The sequence below is a fragment of the Pongo abelii genome, chromosome Y (genome assembly GCF_028885655.2).
Source record: "Pongo abelii isolate AG06213 chromosome Y, NHGRI_mPonAbe1-v2.0_pri, whole genome shotgun sequence".
NCBI lineage: Eukaryota > Metazoa > Chordata > Mammalia > Primates > Hominidae > Pongo > Pongo abelii.
Window position 1 is genome coordinate 14,219,490 of NC_072009.2, and position 19,487 is coordinate 14,238,976.

The 19,487-nt window shown below is 38.6% G+C and overlaps 1 pseudogene; it reads left to right on the plus strand.

Annotated features, from left to right (window-relative positions):
• Nucleotides 1-706: 706 nt before the first annotated feature.
• Nucleotides 707-18,983, plus strand: LOC129053124 (RNA-binding motif protein, Y chromosome, family 1 member B-like; annotated as a pseudogene).
• The last annotated feature ends 504 nt before the right edge of the window (nt 18,984-19,487 follow it).

The following is a 19,487-nucleotide window of genomic DNA, read 5'->3' on the forward strand; positions in this document are numbered from 1 at the left end:
GACTGCAGGCCAACCTGGGTTGGTGCCTCCCAGAGAGATGCCCACCGCCCTTGCACTGATTGTCCCCGGGGCGAGGTGGGTGGTCTTGGTGTGGCTCCTGGTGCCCTTTGCGAGAAGTCTGTTATGGAGCGCCTGGAAGCCCGGTGCATGCGCTCTGAGGGCCTGCCAACCCACAGGCTCCACTAATGGCAGTGGCAGGGTTCTTGTGCCATGGGTACATCAGCACAGGCGGTGGTCTGTGGGAGTCCGGAGGAGGGCACTGTCTTCAGGATGGAGGCTCTACAGGAGTGGGCCCCCGGGGCGCAGAGCGAGGAAGCAGCCTTGGAGGAGGAGGCGGTGCTGGTGTTGGATAACATAACGGAGGCGGTGGAGGTTGTGGCCCAGGAGGAGTCCCTCGTGGAGGGGCAGGAAGAAGCCCAGCGGGAACAGCCTGGCCCTGGGCCCATGACCCCAGAGTCTGCACTGGAAGAGCTGCTGGCGGTTCAGGTGGGGCTGGAGCGGGTTAATGCCGGAGCCAGGAACGCATTTTCTCAGAAGAGCGGAAAGATGGAGCAGAGGTGCAAGCCCCAGCTGGACCTCAGAGGAGCCATCATCCAAACCATCCCTGGCTTCTTGGCCACTGTGTCCTTTTCAGTGTTTCTTCTGCCTTTCTAGTTGAGAGGTGCTCTTGGGGAAGTGTAAGTAACTTAGGGGCAGCTCGGCGTCGATGCGACTATTTGGGGAACAACGGTGAGTTGCCATGGACACATGTGGCTGTAAAAAGCCAGAGCAGACGCGGGTGCTATTTTCCTGCATGCAGCAGAGAAACCCTTCGTGATGCTGAGCAGTAGAGGCTTGGGGCATCTTTTTGAAGAGCAGAAGGGAGTTCTCACTAGAACAGGTTTTTCTGTGAATCAGGCTATTGTTAAGGGTGTGTTATTGCTCCCTCTTGCTAGTCCAATCTGGGACTGGGAGTCTTTAGGTATAAGCAGATTTTTCCACTCCTTCCACACCAGGAACTCTCTGCAAATCGCCCCTCCCAATGTCAGTGCAGTCAGCCTCAGAATTATACACCCTCCGTGAACCCAAGAGGCCTTAATTCAGGGAGAGGGAGAGGAGAAAGGAAGGTCATACATGGAAGCAGATCCTGCAAATTCCGTACCCCCGCCTTTGGGTGCTCTTAGGCCTTCTTCCCTGTTGTTTCTAGCTTTTCCTTCCATGGCATCTAAAGCCTCTTTGACCTAAATCATATTGTGAGCCACCTCCAGATGTCAGGCTTGATCATAGGTTTATATGCCCACAGATACATCAATCACCTCTCCTGGTACTGTTCTGTAATAGAGAGGCCTGGCCTCTGCGAGTCATGGTTCCTAGGCTCCCATAAAAATTACTTCCTGTTTCAATTCAGTTAAGGGGTGACACTGAAGAGATTAGAGAACAAGGTGACAAGAGAAGCCAATGTGTGTCCATGTGTCCTTCTCCTTCTCACCAGGGGATATGTTTCCTCAGTGATTCCATGGCCTGCAGGACACTCTCTCTGTTTTCATTTTCTATTTAGTGACCCTAATCCTAGACTCTTCTAATGCTATTTCCTCCAATTGTCTTCCTTAAAGAATTTGGGTATCATTTTTGGAGACTTAAATTAAAAATACTGATATGGAAGAGGGGTAGAGAAGTGCTAGGTAGAGGAGGGCATGGTCCTTGGTTAAGGCTCCACCTTCAGGCCTGTGCTCACTCACTTAGGTGAGGACACACACTTCTGTTTTCTTGCCCAAATGTTGCATTTCCCAAGACCACCTGGGCCTGCCACACCTCCATCCTGTGATATAAGAAACCCTGAGACCCTAGCAGGCAGTGACACAGCAGCAGATGTCGAGAGGAATCATCAGCAGAAATAGACACAGCAACTGGACCTCGAGAAGACACTGGAGGAAGGAGAGCACAAGGACAGAGGCTGCAGGCAATCCACCTCAGAAGACCACAGAGTTCCATGGGGCTGTGGGAGGACAGTCCTGAGGTGCCCCATTCCAAGGGAAACCCACCTTCCTGCTCCATCTCCCTTCTGGGTCACCATCTATCTGCTGAGTACATCCATTCAATGAAACCTTGCACTTATTCTCCAAGCCCATGTGGGAGCCAATTCCTCAGGTACACCAAGGCAAGAAACCCCAGGATTCAGATAGCCCTCTGTCTTCGCTGACTAACACAAGCCACCTACAGATGGATAAACTAAAATAATGCCATTTAACATATGCCCCCTGGTGATTCCAGATCTCTGAACATTCATCACTAGATGCTGCCTGGGAGCAGAGCCCCACAACCTGTCCTCATTGCACGCCCTGCAGGGGAGGGTATAATGGACATTTTCCCGTTTCAGTATGAGTCAGTTTTCAATGCAGTGTGCTTTCTACAATACTGCGGTGTTACCTCATTTCATATATTTGACAAAATAACTTACAAACTATAAGTAATGTAAGAAGAAAATAAATGGTGGAGAATAAGGAAGAAAATGAAACGTGTCAGTAAGGAATGTGTTTTACTTCATATAGCAGAAAAAAGTAAGCATGAATTAAACAAACAGGGATTTCTGTTTTTCACATGTGAACCAGCCATAGTTAGGTAGTTGCTGCCTTTGATCAGTTGCTCTGCTGCATGGTAGTAGCAGAGCTGCATGGTAGTAGCAGTGAGTTTTTTGCTCTTTTCTCCTAGGTGAAACCTAGCTGAAATTCAACACCATGTTGGGTACAGTTGTTCCTAGTCAGCTTTGCCCACACCCTGGTTTTCCACAGTCTTATTAACTCCTAGTTTATGTGGCTATTTTAATAGTGTATATTTGCTAGTCATGTGAAACAGCTGCCTGAGATTTTCTATGCTCCTGCAATAACCTAGTATTTTTCCTAACTGAAATTATGTGCCTTGCTCACTTTTCTCCTCAGAACAGTATAGGATGTTCTTTAGCTGATTTTTTTAAAGGGCATCGGTAAACCAATTTCATTTCCCTCACATACTTGTGAGAATTTCTGAGAAACTTATATAAGTCTCAGCTAAACTCCTGGCACTGGACCACTGCCTTTTCAGCTGCCTGTTGCTGACTTCTTTCGTTAGATAAGAGCCCCCAGGCAGCAACTGCATGTGTCACCCTGCTTCTACTTGGTGTCCTAAAGACCAGTATGTAATGTTTAAAACATTTTAAGTCTTAGATATATCATAAAGGGTTTATGGGATACTAAACAACAGTTGGACACAGAGATTGAGTCATTCTTTTTTAAACTCTTATTTGTAATTATTTTATAGTTTGTCTTATCAGAAGTGAGAGACCCAGAGAGTAGACACAGTGCTTCCGCTTCATCCACCCTAATGCATCTCAAACATCTGTCTCATCACTTGCTTTGTATGAGATGTCCATGTATGAGCTCCCCTAAAATGTTGCATAATTTATACAAGCAAATGGTCCTATGAAACAATATTAATTTTTAAAGATAAATCCATATTCCAAAGTAAAGATTTTCAAAACCAGAAATAATTTGCAGAAATGCTACAAAATGTGGCATAATAATCATAAGGTGGAAATAGAAATTCAGACAAACTTTCACATTGTTACTGAGCGTACTTTTTCTTGAAGACCTATAGTTCTGGCTATCTGCATTCCAGGAATATTTTTATTATTTTTTACCATCTTATAACCAAATGGCCCACAAAGTTAGATTTTCCATGATAGAGTGTTTGACTAAAGAGTCAATAACTCTTGCAACAGAGAACATCCTTAGAAATTAGCTTAGAAATTAGTTGACCAAAGTCTCAAAGTTCCCAAGGCCAAACCTTAGGGTTCAAACTCAGACTGTCATAGTGTTTGCTGCAGAACAGTGGCTTTAATTAGGCAGATATTTTCACATTTGTAATCTATTGGTGGAAAGTCTTGCCTAAAGTAAGAGCGGTGGATGCATCTCTCCTTTCATGATAAGTTTGACACTCCAGAGATGATAAACTTTAGGAAAAAAAATGGTTTCCTCCATTTTTCTTTGGCCATCTATTCCCAGAAGAAATTAGAATAAATATATGACTGATATTTCAAAATATTCCGGAAAAAGTTAAAGAAGAATATGTTAAAAAACAAAACTTTTGCCAGTATCAGTCTTTGACAACAAAGTTAACCATTTTAACTATACAGTATAAATATGTTTACAAATAAAGTGAATGCATAGGGAAATGTTTCTTGCATTGTACACACTTTCTCCAGTGATGTCCTAGCCCCTCATTTAAAATAGGTCATTGACTGAATTACAACTATAACCTTAATGCAAATAGTACAGTAGAAAGTTTTTTAAAACAGAACACATGTATGCATTGGTTGTTCTTCCAGTTTTACTGTTTCTTTTGTGTGTGTGTGTGTATGTCTACATAATTTTAGATAGTTATAGAGAATAGATTTGGGGCACATAATTAGAAAGTAACCAGATTTTCTTTGTAACAAAAATGAAAATTATTAACTTTCATTGAAATTTTAGTTGAACAGAAAAACTATATAAGAATTTATCCTGCTCAGGGAAAAGATGTATTGTTTTGCAGACTGAAAGAGTTCTTTCCTGAGTAACCAAGTGTTGGTATTTACTGCAGAAATAGATTTGTTTTGGTAGACCCCTGTAGCCAGCTACCTGCAGAGAAGGAAATCCTACTAGAGAGAATTCTAAATAGAATAATTAAATATTCTTTGATGTGGGTGAAGCATTCACATATGATATTCTTTTATATTCATTTATAAACATTTAATACACTCTCCAAAGAACTTAAATAATTATAAAAATTAACAAGAGAATTGTATATTCCTAATTTAAAATTTTTAGCCTATTCAAGTCTAAGAAGTCCACTTTGAAATACCTGAAAATTAGATATGAAATGAATAAGAAAAGAAAATACAGCAGAATTTATTAGATGTTTTTATGTGTTGGATGTACACACATCTGTTAGCTTTTAGTGGCAGACAGAGTGCAGTCTACATAATTTTATTCATAGTAGATGTCTATGCATCATACATTCACACATAAATATTATTTCTCGGAAGGTTGAAATAGAAAGCTAGGAGAACACAACACAACACATACGCTGAATTACATTTAAGCAAGTGGGAATTATGTGGTTAAATGATCTCTTCAAGGGGCTTGTTATCACTCTCTCACCAGGTAGTCTAAGGATTAAAGTTCCTAGGCTCTTTCAAGCTAAGAAACACTATGTAGTGCTATGCATTATCTTGGTAACACAAGAGGGAGGCATAAGTGATTTGCAACTTCACAGGCTCTTTGAAATATGTCTAACCTGATTGACAGTTTTATCTAACAGTGTTTTATGGATTGGAAAGTGCTTATCAGATTTGAAGATGGAATTTGCTAGATTCAAATCATGCTAATCTGCAAAAGCAATCTTTGTTCTACATATATGTAGAGTGATGTTTCTCAAAATAGAAGAAAACTTGAGATATGATTTCGAAGGTAATATAATAAGGTAGAATTTTGACATCAATTATAACTTACCAATTATCATTTGATTGACTCAGCTAATGCTCTCTTAATTAGTACAACTGAAGTCTAGTTAATTTGCATAAAGTTAGCCATCACATTTTTATACTTTTGATGACAGTCAGGAGACTTCACTGTTTCCATAAAGCTTATATAGATTTTATTAGCATGTTTCAATTATGTATCCCTGCAATAATGTCAATTCTGTAATGTAATATATTATTTCCTTTAGTAGTATATTTATTTTATTTTTATTTCCATTTTTATTATAGATTCAGAGAGTACATGTGCAGGCTTGTTACAAAGGTATATTGTGTGATGCTGACCTTTAGTCTTCTCTTGAACCCATCACCCAAAGAGGGAATCTTGTACCCAATAGGAAGATTTTCAGCCCCTGCCCCCTCCCTCTGTCCCCACTTTAGAGTCCCCAGTGTCTAGTGTTCATGTCTTTATTTCTGTGTGCACCCAAGTTTAAGCTCCTATTCGTAAGTGAGAATAGTCAATATTTTCTTTTCTGTTTCCTCATTAATTTGCTTAGGTTAATGACCTACAGCTACATCCATGTTGCTGCAAAGGATATGATGTTGTTCATTTTATGGCTCATCCACCATGGATGAGCTCCTAGTTTGACCCCATGTCTTCGCTGTGGTGATGAATATGAGAATTCATGTGTCTTTTTGGTAGCTTTAATGATTTATTTTCCATTGAGCATATACCCAGTAATAGGATTGCTGGGTGGAATGATAGTTCTATTTTTAGTTCTTTTACAAATCCCCAAACCCCTTTCCACAGTGACTGAACATTCTTACCACCAGGGTATAAGAGTTATTTTTTCCTGCAGCCTTGCCCACATACCTTATTCTTATTATTTTGGCTTTTTAACAATAATAGTCATTCTGACTGGGTATGAGAGAGTATCTTGTTGTGATTTTGATTTGGATTTCTCTGATGATCAGTGATGTTGAGCACTTTTCTTATGCTTCTTGGCCACTAGTATGTCTTAAGAAGATATTTTAAATAAATATACAAATATTTCCTCTACTTATACGTGAAATTCTGCATATGTCGTTCTCTCTTCTCCTACTACATGATTTTACATGGATAATGAGTCAAAATATGTGACGTGCTGGTAATATATTTTATTTCATACTGTAAAATATTTTATTTGAAAAATACTACATGTCCTAATTTTTAACTTTTTTAATTTCTTGGCACTGACAAATGAAGACAAGGAAATTGTAAAGCAATTACTTCACAAGGTGATTGCAATGTAAATGCTATATTTTTAATTATAAAATTATTTTGTTTTTGAGTAAAATTTTAAAAATTTATACAAATACAAAATAATATAACAAATACCAGTTTAACCCCATTTAAAAATAACAGCTATTAATACTTTCCTTTTTCTATTTATATTTCTGTTTCTTTTTTTAATTTTATTATTATTATACTTTAAGTTTTAGGGTACGTGTGCACAACGTGCAGGTTTGTTACATATGTATATATGTGCCATGTTGGTGTGCTGCACCCATTAACTGGTCATTTAGCATTAGGTATATCTCCTAATGCTATCCCTCCCCACTCCCCGCACCCCACAACAGGCACCGGTGTGTGATGTTCCCTTTCCTGTGTCCATGCATTCTCATTGTTCAATTCTCACCTATAAGTGAGAACATGCAGTGTTTGGTTTTTTGTCCTTGCCCTAGTTTGCTGAGAATAATGGTTTCCAGCTTCATCCACGTCCCTACAAAGGACATGAACTCATTCGTTTTTATGGCTGCATAGTATTCCGTGGTATATATGGGCCACATTTTCTTAATCCAGACTATCATTGTTGGACATTTGAGTTGGTTCCAAGTCTTTGCTATTGTGAATAGTGCCGCAATAAACCTATGTGTGCATGTGTCTTTATAGTAGCATGATTTATAATCCTTTGGGTATATACTCAATAATGGGATGGCTGGGTCAAATAGTATTTCTAGTTCTAGATCCCTGAGGAATCGCCACCCTGACTTCCACAATGGTTGAACTAGTTTACAGTCCCACCAACAGTGTAAAAGTCTTCCTATTTCTCCACATCCTCTCCAGCACCTGTTGTTTCCTGACTTTTTAATGAATGCTATTCTAACTGGCGTGAGATGGTATCTCATTGTGGTTTTGATTTGCATTTGTCTGATGGCCAGTGATGATGAGCATTTTTTCATGTGTCTTTTGGCTGCATAAATGTCTTCTTTTGAGAAGTGTCTGTTCATATCCTTCACCCATTTTTGATGCGGTTGTTTTTTTTTTCTTGTAAATTTGTTTGAGTTCATTGTAGTTTCTGGATATTAGCCCTTTGTCAGATGAGTAGGTTGCAAAAATTTTCGCCTATTTTGTAGATTGCAAGTTCACTCTAATGGTAGTTTCCTTTGCTGTGCAGAAGCTCTTTAGTTTAATTAGACCCCATTTGTCAATTTTGGCTTTTGTTGTCGTTGTTTTCAGTGTTTTAGACATGAAGTCCTTGCCCATGCCTATGTCCTGAATGGTATTGCCTAGGTGTTCTTCTAGGGTTTTTATGGTTTTAGGTCTAACATTTAAGTCTTTAATTCATCTTGAATTAATATTTGTATAAGGTGTAAGGAAGGGATCCAGTTTCAGCTTTCTATGTATGGCTAGCCAGTTTTCCCAGCACCATTTATTAAATAGGGAATCATTTCCCCATTGCTTGTTTTTGTCAGGTTTCTCAAAGACCAGATGGTTGTAGATATGGGACATTATTTCTAAAGGCTCTGTTCTGTTCCATTGGTCTATATCTCTGTTTTGGTACCAGTACCATGCTGTTTTGGTTACTGTAACCTTGTAGTATAGTTTGAAGTCAGGTAGCGTGATGTCTCCAGCTTTGTTCTTTTGGCTTAGGATTGACTTGGTGATGCGGGCTCTTTTTTGGTTCCATTTGAACTTTGAAGTAGTTTTTTTCCAATTCTGTGAAGAAAGTCATTGATAGCTTGATGGGGATGGCATTGAATCTATCAATTACCCTAGGCAGTACGGCCATTTTCATGATACTGATTCTTCCTACCCATGAGCAAGGAATGTTCTTCCATTTTTTGTATCCTCTTATTTCATTGAGCAGTGGTTTGTAGTTCTCCTTGAAGAGGTCCTTCATGTCCCTTGTAAGTTGGATTCCTGGTTATTTTATTGTCTTTGAAGCAATTGTGAATGGGAGTTCACACATGATTTGGCTGTTTGCCTGTTATTCGTGTATAAGAATGATTGTGATTTTTGCACATGGATTTTGTATCCTGAGACTTTGCTGAAGTTGCTTATCAGCTGAAGGAGATTTTGGGCTGAGACAATGGGGTTTTCTAGATACACAAACATGTCATCTGCAAACAGGGACAATTTGACTTCCTGTTTTCCTAATTGAATGCCCTTTATTTCCTTCTCCTGCCTGACTGCCCTCGCCAGCACTTCCAACACTATGTTGAATAGGAATGGTGAGAGATGGCATCCCTGTCTTGTGCCAGTTTTGAAAGGGAATGCTTCCAGTTTTTGTCCATTCAGTATGATACTGGCTGTGGGTCTGACATAGATAGCTGTTATTATTTTGAGATATATCCCGTCAATACCTAATTTATCGAGAGTTTTCAGCATGAAGGGCTGTTGAATTTTCTCAAAGGCCTTTTCTGCATCTATTGAGATAATCATGCGGTTTTTGTCTTTGGTTCTGTTTATATGCTGGATTATGTTTATTGATTTTCGTATGTTGAACCAGCCTTATATCCCAGGGATGAAGCCCACTTGATCATGGTGGATAAGCTTTTTATGTGTTGCTGGATTTGGCTTGCCAGTATCTTATTGAGGATTTTTGCATCAATATTCATCAGAGATATTGGTCTAAAATTCTCTTTTTTGTTGTTGTGTCTCTGCCAGGCTTTGGTATCAGGATGATGATAGCCTCATAAAATGAATTGGGGAGGATTCCCTTTTTTTCTATTGATTGGAATATTTTCAGAAGGAATGGTACCACTCCTCCTTGTACCTCTGGGAGAATTCGGCTGTGAATTCATCTGGTCCTGGAATTTTTTTGGCTGGTAAGCTATTAATTATTGCCTCAATTTCAGAGCCTGTTATTGGTCTACTCAGAGATTCAACTTCTTCCTGGTTTAGTCTTGTAAGGGTGTATGTGTTGAGGAATTTGTCCATTTCTTCTAGATTTTCTAGTTTATTTGCATAGAGGTGTTTATAGTATTCTCTAATGGTAGTTTGTATTTCTGTGGGATCAGTGGTGACATCCCCTTTGTCATTTTTTATTGCATCTATTTTATTCTTCTCTCTTTTCTTCTTTATTAGTCTTGCTAGCAGTCTATCAATTTTGTTGATCTTTTCAAAAAACCAGCTCCCGGATTCATTAATTTTTTGAAGCGTTTTTTGTGTCTCTATTTCCCTCAGTTCTGCTCTGATCATAGTTATTTCTTACCTTCTGCTAGCTTTTGAATGTGTTCGCTCTTGCTTCTCTAGTTATTTTAATTGCAATGTTAGGGTGTCAATTTTAGATCTTTCCTGCTTTCTCTTCTGGGCATTTAGTGGTATAAATTTCCCTCTGCACACTGCTTTGAATGTGTCCCAGACATTCTGGTATGTTGTGTCTTTGTTCTCATTGGTTTCAAAGAACATCTTTATTTCTGCCTTTATTTCATTAGGTACCCAGTGGTCATTCAGGAGCAGATTGTTCAGTTTCCATGTAGTTGAGTGGTTTTGAGTGAGTTTCTTCATACTGAGTTCTAGTTTGATTGCACTGTGGTCTGAGTGACTATAATTTCTGTTCTTTTACATTTGCTATGGAGTGCTTTACTTCCAACTATGTGGTCAATTTTGGAATAGATGTGGTGTGGTGCTGAGAAGAATGTATATTCTGTTGATTTGGGGTGGAGAGTTTTGTAGATGTCTATTAGGCCTACTTGGTGCAGAGCTGAGTTCAATTCCTGGATTTCTTTGTTAACTTTCTGTCTTGTTGATCTCTCTAATGTTGACAGTGGGGTGTTAAAGTCTCCCATTATTATTGTGTGGGAGTCTAAGTCTTTTTGTAGGACACTAAGGACTTGCTTTATGAATCTGGGTACTCCAGTATTGGGTGCATATATATTTAGGATAGTTAGCTCTTCTTGTTGAATTGATCCCTTTACCATTATGTAATGGCCTTCTTTGTCTCTTTTGATCTTTGTTGGTTTAAAGTCTGTTTTATCTGAGACTAGGAATGCAACCCCTGCCCTTTTTTTGTTTTCCATTTGCTTGGTAGATCTTCCTCCATCCCTTTATTTTGTGCCTATGTGTGTCTCTGCACATGAGATGGGTTTCCTGAATACAGCACACTGATGGGTCTTAACTCTTTATCCAGTTTGCCAGTCTGTGACTTTTAATTGGAGCATTTAGCCCATTTACATTTAAGGTTAGTATTGTTATGTGTGAATTTGATCCTGTCATTATGATGTTAGCTGGTTATTTTGCTCATTAGTTGATGCAGTTTATTCCTAGCCTTGATGATCTTTACAATTTGGCATGTTTTTGCAGTGGCTGGTACTGGTTGTTCCTTTCCATGTTTAGTGCTTCCATCAGGAGTTCTTTCAGGGCAGGCCTCGTGGTGACAAAATCTCTCAGCATTTGCTTGTGTGTAAAGGATTTTATTTCTCCTGCACTTATGAAGCTTAGTTTGGCTGGACATGAAATTCTGGGTTGAAAATTATTTTCTTTAAGAATGTTGAATACTTGCTCCCACTCTCTTATGGCTTGTAGAGTTTCTGCTGAGAGAACAGATGTTATTCTGATGGACTTCCCTTTGTGGGTAACCTGACCTTTCTCTCTGGCTGACCTTAACATTTTTGCCTTTATTTCAACTTCGGTGAATCTGACAATTGTGTGTCTTGGAGTTGCTCTTCTCAAGGAGTATCTTTGTGGCATTCTCTGTATTTCCTGAATTTGGATGTTGGCCTGCCTTGCTAGATGGGGGAAGTTCTCCTGGATAATATCCTGCAGAGTGTTTTCCAACTTGGTTCCATTCTCCTCGTCACATTCAGGTACACCAATCAGACGCAGATTTGGTCTTTTCACATAGTCCCATATTTCTTGTGGTCTTTGTTCGTTTCTTTTTATTCTTTTTTCTCTGAACTTCTCTTCTCACTTCATTTCATTCATTTTGTCTTCCATCGCTGATATCCTTTCTTTCAGTTGATTGCATCAGCTACTGAGGCTTGTGCACTCGGCACATAGTTCTCATGCCATGGTTTTCAGCTCCATCAGGTCCTTTAAGGACTTCTCTGCATTGGTTCTTCTAGTTAGCCATTTGTCTAATCTTTTTTCAAGCTTTTTAACTTCTTTGCCATTGGTTCTAACTTCCTCCTTTAGCTCAGAGTAGTTTGATCTTCTGAAGCCTTCTTCTCTCAATTCATCAAAGTCATTCTCTGTCCAGCTTTGTTCCGTTGCTGTGAGGATCTGCATTCCTTTGAGGGAGGAGAGGCACTCTGATTTTTAGAGTTTCCAGTGTTTCTGCTCTGTTTCTCCCCCATCTTTGTGGTTTTATCTACGTTTGGTCTTTGATGATGGTGACATACAGATGGGTTTTTGGTGTGAATGTCCTTTCTTTTTGTCAGTTTTCCTTCTAACAGTCAGGACCCTCAGCTGCAGGTCTGTTGGAGTTTGCTGGAGGTCTACTGCAGACCCTGTTTGCCTGGGTATCAGCAGTGGTGGCTGCAGAACAGCGGATATCGGTGAACCGCAAATGCTGCTGTCTGATCATTCCTCTGGAAGTTTTGTCTCAGAGGAGTACCTGGTCATGTGAGGTGTCAGTCCACCCCTACTGGGGGGTGCCTCCCAGTTAGGCTACTTGGGTGTCAGGGACGCACTTGAGGAGGTAGTCGGCCTGTTCTCAGATCTCAAGCTGTGTGCTGCGAGAACCACTACTCTCTTCAAAGCTGTCAGACAGGGACATTTAAGTCTGCAAAAGTTATTGCTGCCTTTTGTTTGTCTGTGTCCTGCCCCCAGAGGTGGAGCCTACAGAGGCAGGCAGGCCTCCTTGAGCTGTGAAAGGCTCCACCCAGTTCGAGCTTCCGGGCCAGTTTGTTTACCTACTCAAGCCTGGGCAATGGTGGGCGCCCCTCCCCCAGTCTCACTGCTGCCTTGCAGTTTGATCTCAGAATGCTGTGCTAGCAATGAGCGAGGCTCTGTGGGTGTTGGACCCTCCAAGCCAGGTGCGGGATATAATCTCCTGGTGTGCCATTTGTTAAGCCTGTTGGAAAAGCCCAATACTAGGGTGGAAGTGACTCGATTTTCCAGGTGCCGTCTGTCACCACTTTCTTTGACTAGGAAAGGGAATTCCCTGACCCCTTGCACTTCCTAGGTGAGGCAATGCCTTGCCCTGCTTCGGCTCATGCACGGTGTGCTGCACCCACTGTCCTGCCCCCACTGTCCAGCACTCCTCAGTGAGATGAACCCGGTACCTCAGTTGGAAATGCAGAAATCACCCGTCTTCTGCGTCGTTCACGCTGGGAGCTGTAGACTGGAGCTGTTCCTATTCAGCCGTCTATTTCTATTTTCTATATACCTCTGGTTGTAATTGGAATATATACCCTCAGGTTAGTTTCCTTTCTCCCATTTCCAGAGGCACCATTATCATGAACTTCATGAACTAATATTACATTCATATTTTTTATATTTATTAAAATATTTATTTCTGAATAATACTGGTGTTTTGTGAATTTTGAATGTTTATGTGAATATTATAAGGTGTGTATTATTTCACAATTTTTTTTTCTGTTAACATTCTTGTTGAGAGCTGCCATTATTGATGGCATAGTTCTCAGTCTACTGAATTCTCATGTTGCATGACAGGTTTATTGAAATCCTACAACGAAAAACCTTCCCTATGCCTCCAGATACACGTGTGAGACTTTCTAATGAATATACTAGAAGAATGGCTGGACTGCAGTGTGTGTACAGTTTTAACTTTGAGGGGATACAATATTCTCATTAGCTCCCTGGACTACCACCTTATTACTATTGTTGATCCATGGTAATCAGCTTAGCATATATCTTAGATTTTTCATTTTTAGTGAAGTATTATTACAAGTTACATTGATTAGAACCAGATGTGTGTATTGAATGTTCATTTTGTTTAATAATTACAGCTTGTCAGGCCTCTATCAGTATGTGAGAAAAATAAAATGTTAACAAAATGATGACTTTACTAGGGGGATAAACCTGAAAATCAACTTTATTTTCCTGACACAGTTCACACAAAACATAGATACTGCTACTTTTTCAAGGACATCATGCAGCAGAGTGAGTGATAATAAATCAATATGCACTGAGTCAGTAGTGGCTGGGGATGAGTAGTTTCTTCCAATCTTGCCTGGTGATGGAAGAAGTATTTGACACTGCTTTTTTTTTTTTTTTTCTATGTGGTCCACTTACATGACACTTCCAGTTAATCATATGGTAGTTTTCGGGAAAATGAAGGAAATAATAGGCTAGATATATGTAAATTATGTGCTAGAAATAGAAGCTTAACACACAGAGCATAGTTAATTTGTCTGGCCACAGTGGTTTTGTCATCTCTCATATACATACAACTATTTATTTATGGACTGTTTGCTAATGACTATTTAAAAAAATCTGTTTCAGCAGCAATGACCAAAAAATGCAAGTAGGTATATAATTAAAAACTACTCAATTTCCTTTTAAATCAAATTATGGGTTGAAAACTGCCAATAAACACATGATGTAATCATAAAGCCTTGTAGTCCGTGTTGGGACCACAAGGCTAAAAGTGATATCCTAAAATCTGGAATACAGATGGCTGAGGGGAAAAACCAGCTGCTATTTCAAAAGATAATACTTAGTTACATTAAGAAAACTATGCCTGAAGATGAAATTTTCATAGGTTTAATATGTGCATTTGGAAAAATTAAGCATATAATTCTGAGATGTTTGGCTTTTTATTTACATCAAAATACTATTTTAAAAAAATCAGTTGTGTATATATTTTAATTCTAATTTTTCTGCAGTTAAGAAATATGCATCAGTAATTGTTAGCATGCTACCTCCATTAGCTACAGAAGAAATTCCAAAAGAATTCAATAATGTCATTTAGATGTTTCAAACAGAAAATTAAATTAAAAATGGTTTGAATTTTGAATCAATCAATGGAACCAAAGTAAAGCTGTTGAAATTTTATTGTGTGAGACATAAAACATTGAACAATGTGAGAAATGATTTTTAATGTTCAGTTAAGCTAAACATTGTTGATAACTTTTATTGGTGACAAGAAGAAGCAACTTTGGAAAATCTTGCAAGTAACTTTATTTAAAAAATCAACATAAAATTAAAAGAAATGCATTTCCAGAAAAGAAGTATAGAACTAATGTTCCAACATTTTAATACTAAAGATTCCATATCATGTGGAAGAGAGAATTATGGAGGGGCTCCATGCAGGGAGTCAATCTCTTCCTGGAGAAATTACCATATGTCACCAAGAGATGATGGTTGTGCAACTAAGGACAGGTAAACGAAAAAGTTTTAAAAAACAGTTTTTTTTTGTTGTTGTGGTGATGAAATTCACATAACAAAACTAAATATTATAAGATAAACAGTTAAGTGGTGTTTAATACATTCTGTGTCATGCACCAACTATCTCCATCGAGTTCCAAAACATTTTCATCACTCCAAACGAAAACTCCAACTACCAGTTAAGCAGTCCCTTTCATTTATCCCTTTCCTCAGCTGCTAGCAAACACCAATCTCTGTTCTGCCTCTGAACCACCTGTTGTGAGCATTTAATGTTGATGGGCTCAAACACTACACACTTTTTGTATCTGTGATGTCCTGAAGGTCATTTACATCATAGCATTTCTCTCCTTCCACAAGCTGTTAACCCATGATTTTATCTGGGTTGTTTCCACCACAGTATTTCTTTTTTTTTTTTTTTTTTTTCATTTCAGAAATTTTAATACGTGCAAAAAATACGTCTTAAAATTGAAGAAATGTGGTATTGTGATTCAGTGCAAATGTATCACTGTTACAATTAAACTAAAAATTAAAGTCCTACTGATAGTGGGTCATAGTATCATCTTAATCATCTTAGCAAAGAACCACAAATTGTTTTTTGTTTTTTGGGTTTTTTTTCCCTTTTTTTTTCTTTTATTATTATTATTCTTATTATTATTATACTTTAGGTTTTATGGTACATGTGCGCAATGTGCAGGTAAGTTACATATGTATACATGTGCCATGCTGGTGCGCTGCACCCACCAACTCGTCATCTAGCATTAGGTATATCTCTCAATGCTATCCCTCCCCCCTCCCCCCACCCCACAACAGTCCCCAAAGTGTGATGTTCCCCTTCCTGTGTCCATGTGTTCTCATTGTTCAATTCCCACCTATGAGTGAGAATATGCGGTGTTTGGTTTTTTGTTCTTGCGATAGTTTACTGAGAATGATGTCTAAAACACCAAAAGCAATGGCAACAAAAGCCAAAATTGACAAATGGGATCTAATTAAACTAAAGAGCTTCTGCACAGCAAAGGAAACTACCATCAGAGTGAACAGGCAACCTACAAAATTGGAGAAAATTTTCGCTACCTACTCATCTGACAAAGGGCTAATATCCAGAATCTACAATGAACTCCAACAAATTTACAAGAAAAAAACAAACAACCCCATCAAAAAGTGGGCGAAGGACATGAACAGACACTTCTCAGAAGAAGACATTTATGCAGCCAAAAAACACATGAAAAAATGCTCACCATCACTGGCCATCAGAGAAATGCAAATCAAAACCACAATGAGATACCACCTCACACCAGTTAGAATGGCAATCATTAAAAAGTCAGGAAACAACAGGTGCTGGAGAGGATGTGGAGAAATAGGAAGACTTTTACACTGTTGGTGGGACTGTAAACTAGTTCAACCCTTGTGGAAGTCAGTGTGGCGATTCCTCAGGGATCTAGAACTAGAAATTCCATTCGACCCAGCCATCCCATTACTGGGTATATACCCAAAGGACTATAAATCATGCTGCTATAAAGACACATGCACACGTATGTTTATTGCCACATTATTCACAATAGCAAAGACTTGGAACCAACCCAAATGTCCAACAATGATAGACTGGATTAAGAAAATGTGGCACATATACACCATGGAATACTATGCAGCCATAAAAAATGATGAGTTCATGTCCTTTGTAGGGACATGGATGAAATTGGAAACCACCACAGTATTTCTATACACAAGCATTTGTTTGAGTATACTTATTCAATTCTAGGCATATGTGAGTGGAATTGCTTGGTCCTGTGATAATTATGTTTGTTTTCTTGAGGAACCACCACATTTCTACATAGTAGCTGCGTCATTTTCCATTCCAACTAGCATTATATTAGGGTTCCAGTTTATCTACATCCTATCAAACACTTGTTATTTCTTGCTTCTTAAAATGTATTGCCGGGCCGGGCACGGTGGCTCCCGCCTGTAATCCCAGCACATTGGGAGGCCGAGGCAGGCGGATCACGAGGTCAGGAGCTCGAGACCATCCTGGCTAACATGGTGAAACCCCGTCTCTACTAAAAATACAAAAAATTAGCCAGGTGTGGTGGTGGGTGCATGTAGTCCCAGCTACTCGGGAGGGTGAGGCAGGAGAATGGCATGAACCTGGGAGGGGGAACTTGCAGTGAGCCGAGATCGTGCCACTGCACTCCAGCCTGGGTGACATAGTGAGACTCCGTCTCAAAAAAAAGAAAAAAGAAAAAATTTATTGCCATTTCAGTGTGCTTGTGAAATATGTTATCTCATTTTGGATTTGAAATGCATTTTCTGAATCACTGATTTTGAGTATCTGTTCCATGTTCTTTTTGAGCATTTGCCTATTTTATATGGAGAAATATTTATTTAGATGCTTGGCCTTTTAATTTTGTTTAAGTTGTAAGTTAGCTATGTTTTGGATACCAGAAGTTGAAAATTTAAAATTTGTTGCTTAAACTTATGCACACAGCAATCATCCAAGTTCCCAAGAAACTATGGATTATGCTCCACCATCTAGAGGCTATGCATACTGTGATTACGGTCCTTCTAGTCAGGATGAACATTCCCCTGGAGGATATAGGTACTATAAAATTTTCTGGATTTCTAGATTTCTTCAGTTGTTTATTCCAACTAGTATTGTGTCAGGGTTCCAATGTATCTACATCCTCTCAAACATTTGCTATTTCCTGCTTTTTAAAATTTATTGCCTGTGCAGTGTGTGTGTGTGTGAAGTATGGTATCTCATTTTGGATTTGAAATGCATTATCTGAATCACTGATTATAAGTATCTGTTCCATGTGCTTTTTGGGCATTTGCCTATTTTATTTGGAGAAATATCTGTTTAGATATTTGGTCCTTTAATTTTGTTTAAGTTGTAATTTAGTGATGTTTTGGATTCTAGAAGTTGAAAGTTTAAAATTTGTTGCTTAAACTTATGCACACAGAAATCATCGAAGTTCCCCAGAATCCAGGGATTATGCTCCCTCACCTAGAGACTATGCATACCGTGATTATGGTCGTTCTATTCAGGATGAACATTCCTCTAGAGAATATAGGTACTATAAGGTTTTCCAGATTTGTCAAATAGATTTCTTAAATTGTTCATTCTGACATTAAGAAACTTTTTTTTTTTTTTTTTCCAATTTAGTGATCATGATGGCTATGGTGAGGCCCGTGGTAGAGATCATTCTGAACATCCAGGTCGAAGTTCTTACAGAGATGCATTTCAGAGATATGATGAGGGTCCAGGATGGATTTGTGAACTATAGAATTATATTTATTAGACCAGATCATTATTTTAATGAAATTCTAAGGAAAATTATAAAGGACAAATATAACATGTTTAAATATTGAATATTGTTAACAGTATAAAGCATAGGAAAAGATATGAGGGTGAGAACTTCAGTTCATGTTCAGAAAATGTGACTCAACGTTTTCTTTAGAATTAAATCTGTTAAGCTTCAAAATACTACTCTTACACTTCTTACTAATAAAACCTTCTGACTATTGCAAGCATAATTAATATCCTGCAGCAAATGCAGAGGAAAGCAGATATTTCCAAATAGTACTTTAATTCATGCTCTAGTAATAGCAGTAAAAATGTTCAAATGTTGTCCAACATATTATTTTATCAACCCTGCAGGGACCTCTTATGGTGCACCACCTGCATGAGGGCCTCAGATGTCTTATGGTGGAAGAAGCCGCCATTATTATAACAATACACGAGATAGATATGACATAAGTTGAGAAAGTTACTCAAGGCACTGCAGTGATTTTTATTCCTATTGTCATGAACACGTTGGCAGAAAAGACTGAAGGAATCCGATTTCTCTGGATAGGGTGCACCCTGCTCCTCGTGAAGCATATGGCAGCTCAAATTACATGCCTTCTGCAGGAGATGGTGGAAGAAGCCAATCTGAAAAAGGAGACTGAAATAGATATTAAAGCAAGTATTCAAAATAATAGTTATTACATACCAAACCTTGTTTGCAAATCGAAGATTGAAATGTTATTTCTGCATTGTTACCTGCATGCCACTCAAAGAAACATGTTGGTTTTGTGGAGAGACGTAGAAACTAACTTACTCCATGAATTTTTTGAGATATTCAAACGAAAAGAATTTTTTTCAAAGTAATTTCATACTTATTAATGCTGCTTGAAAACTATCTGTTTAGATGTAATATCTGCATTAAAATTTTCAGAAAAAAATTTTACATGTAATGCAGAATGCCTGATTTTACTGCTTAGCTACACATGCTTAAAAGCAAATTAAATAGAAAAGAAATTGTGTTGTTTTTGAACATTTTCCTTTGTTTCTTTGAACATAAATAGATACAAAATCAGGCATATGTTATGTCTCTCTTGCAAGCTGCATAAGTTTTCTAATTGGGCTGTGTTTCTCTTTAAAAAAATTACAAGCTTAAAACATTTGAGAAGTCTTCAGAAAGA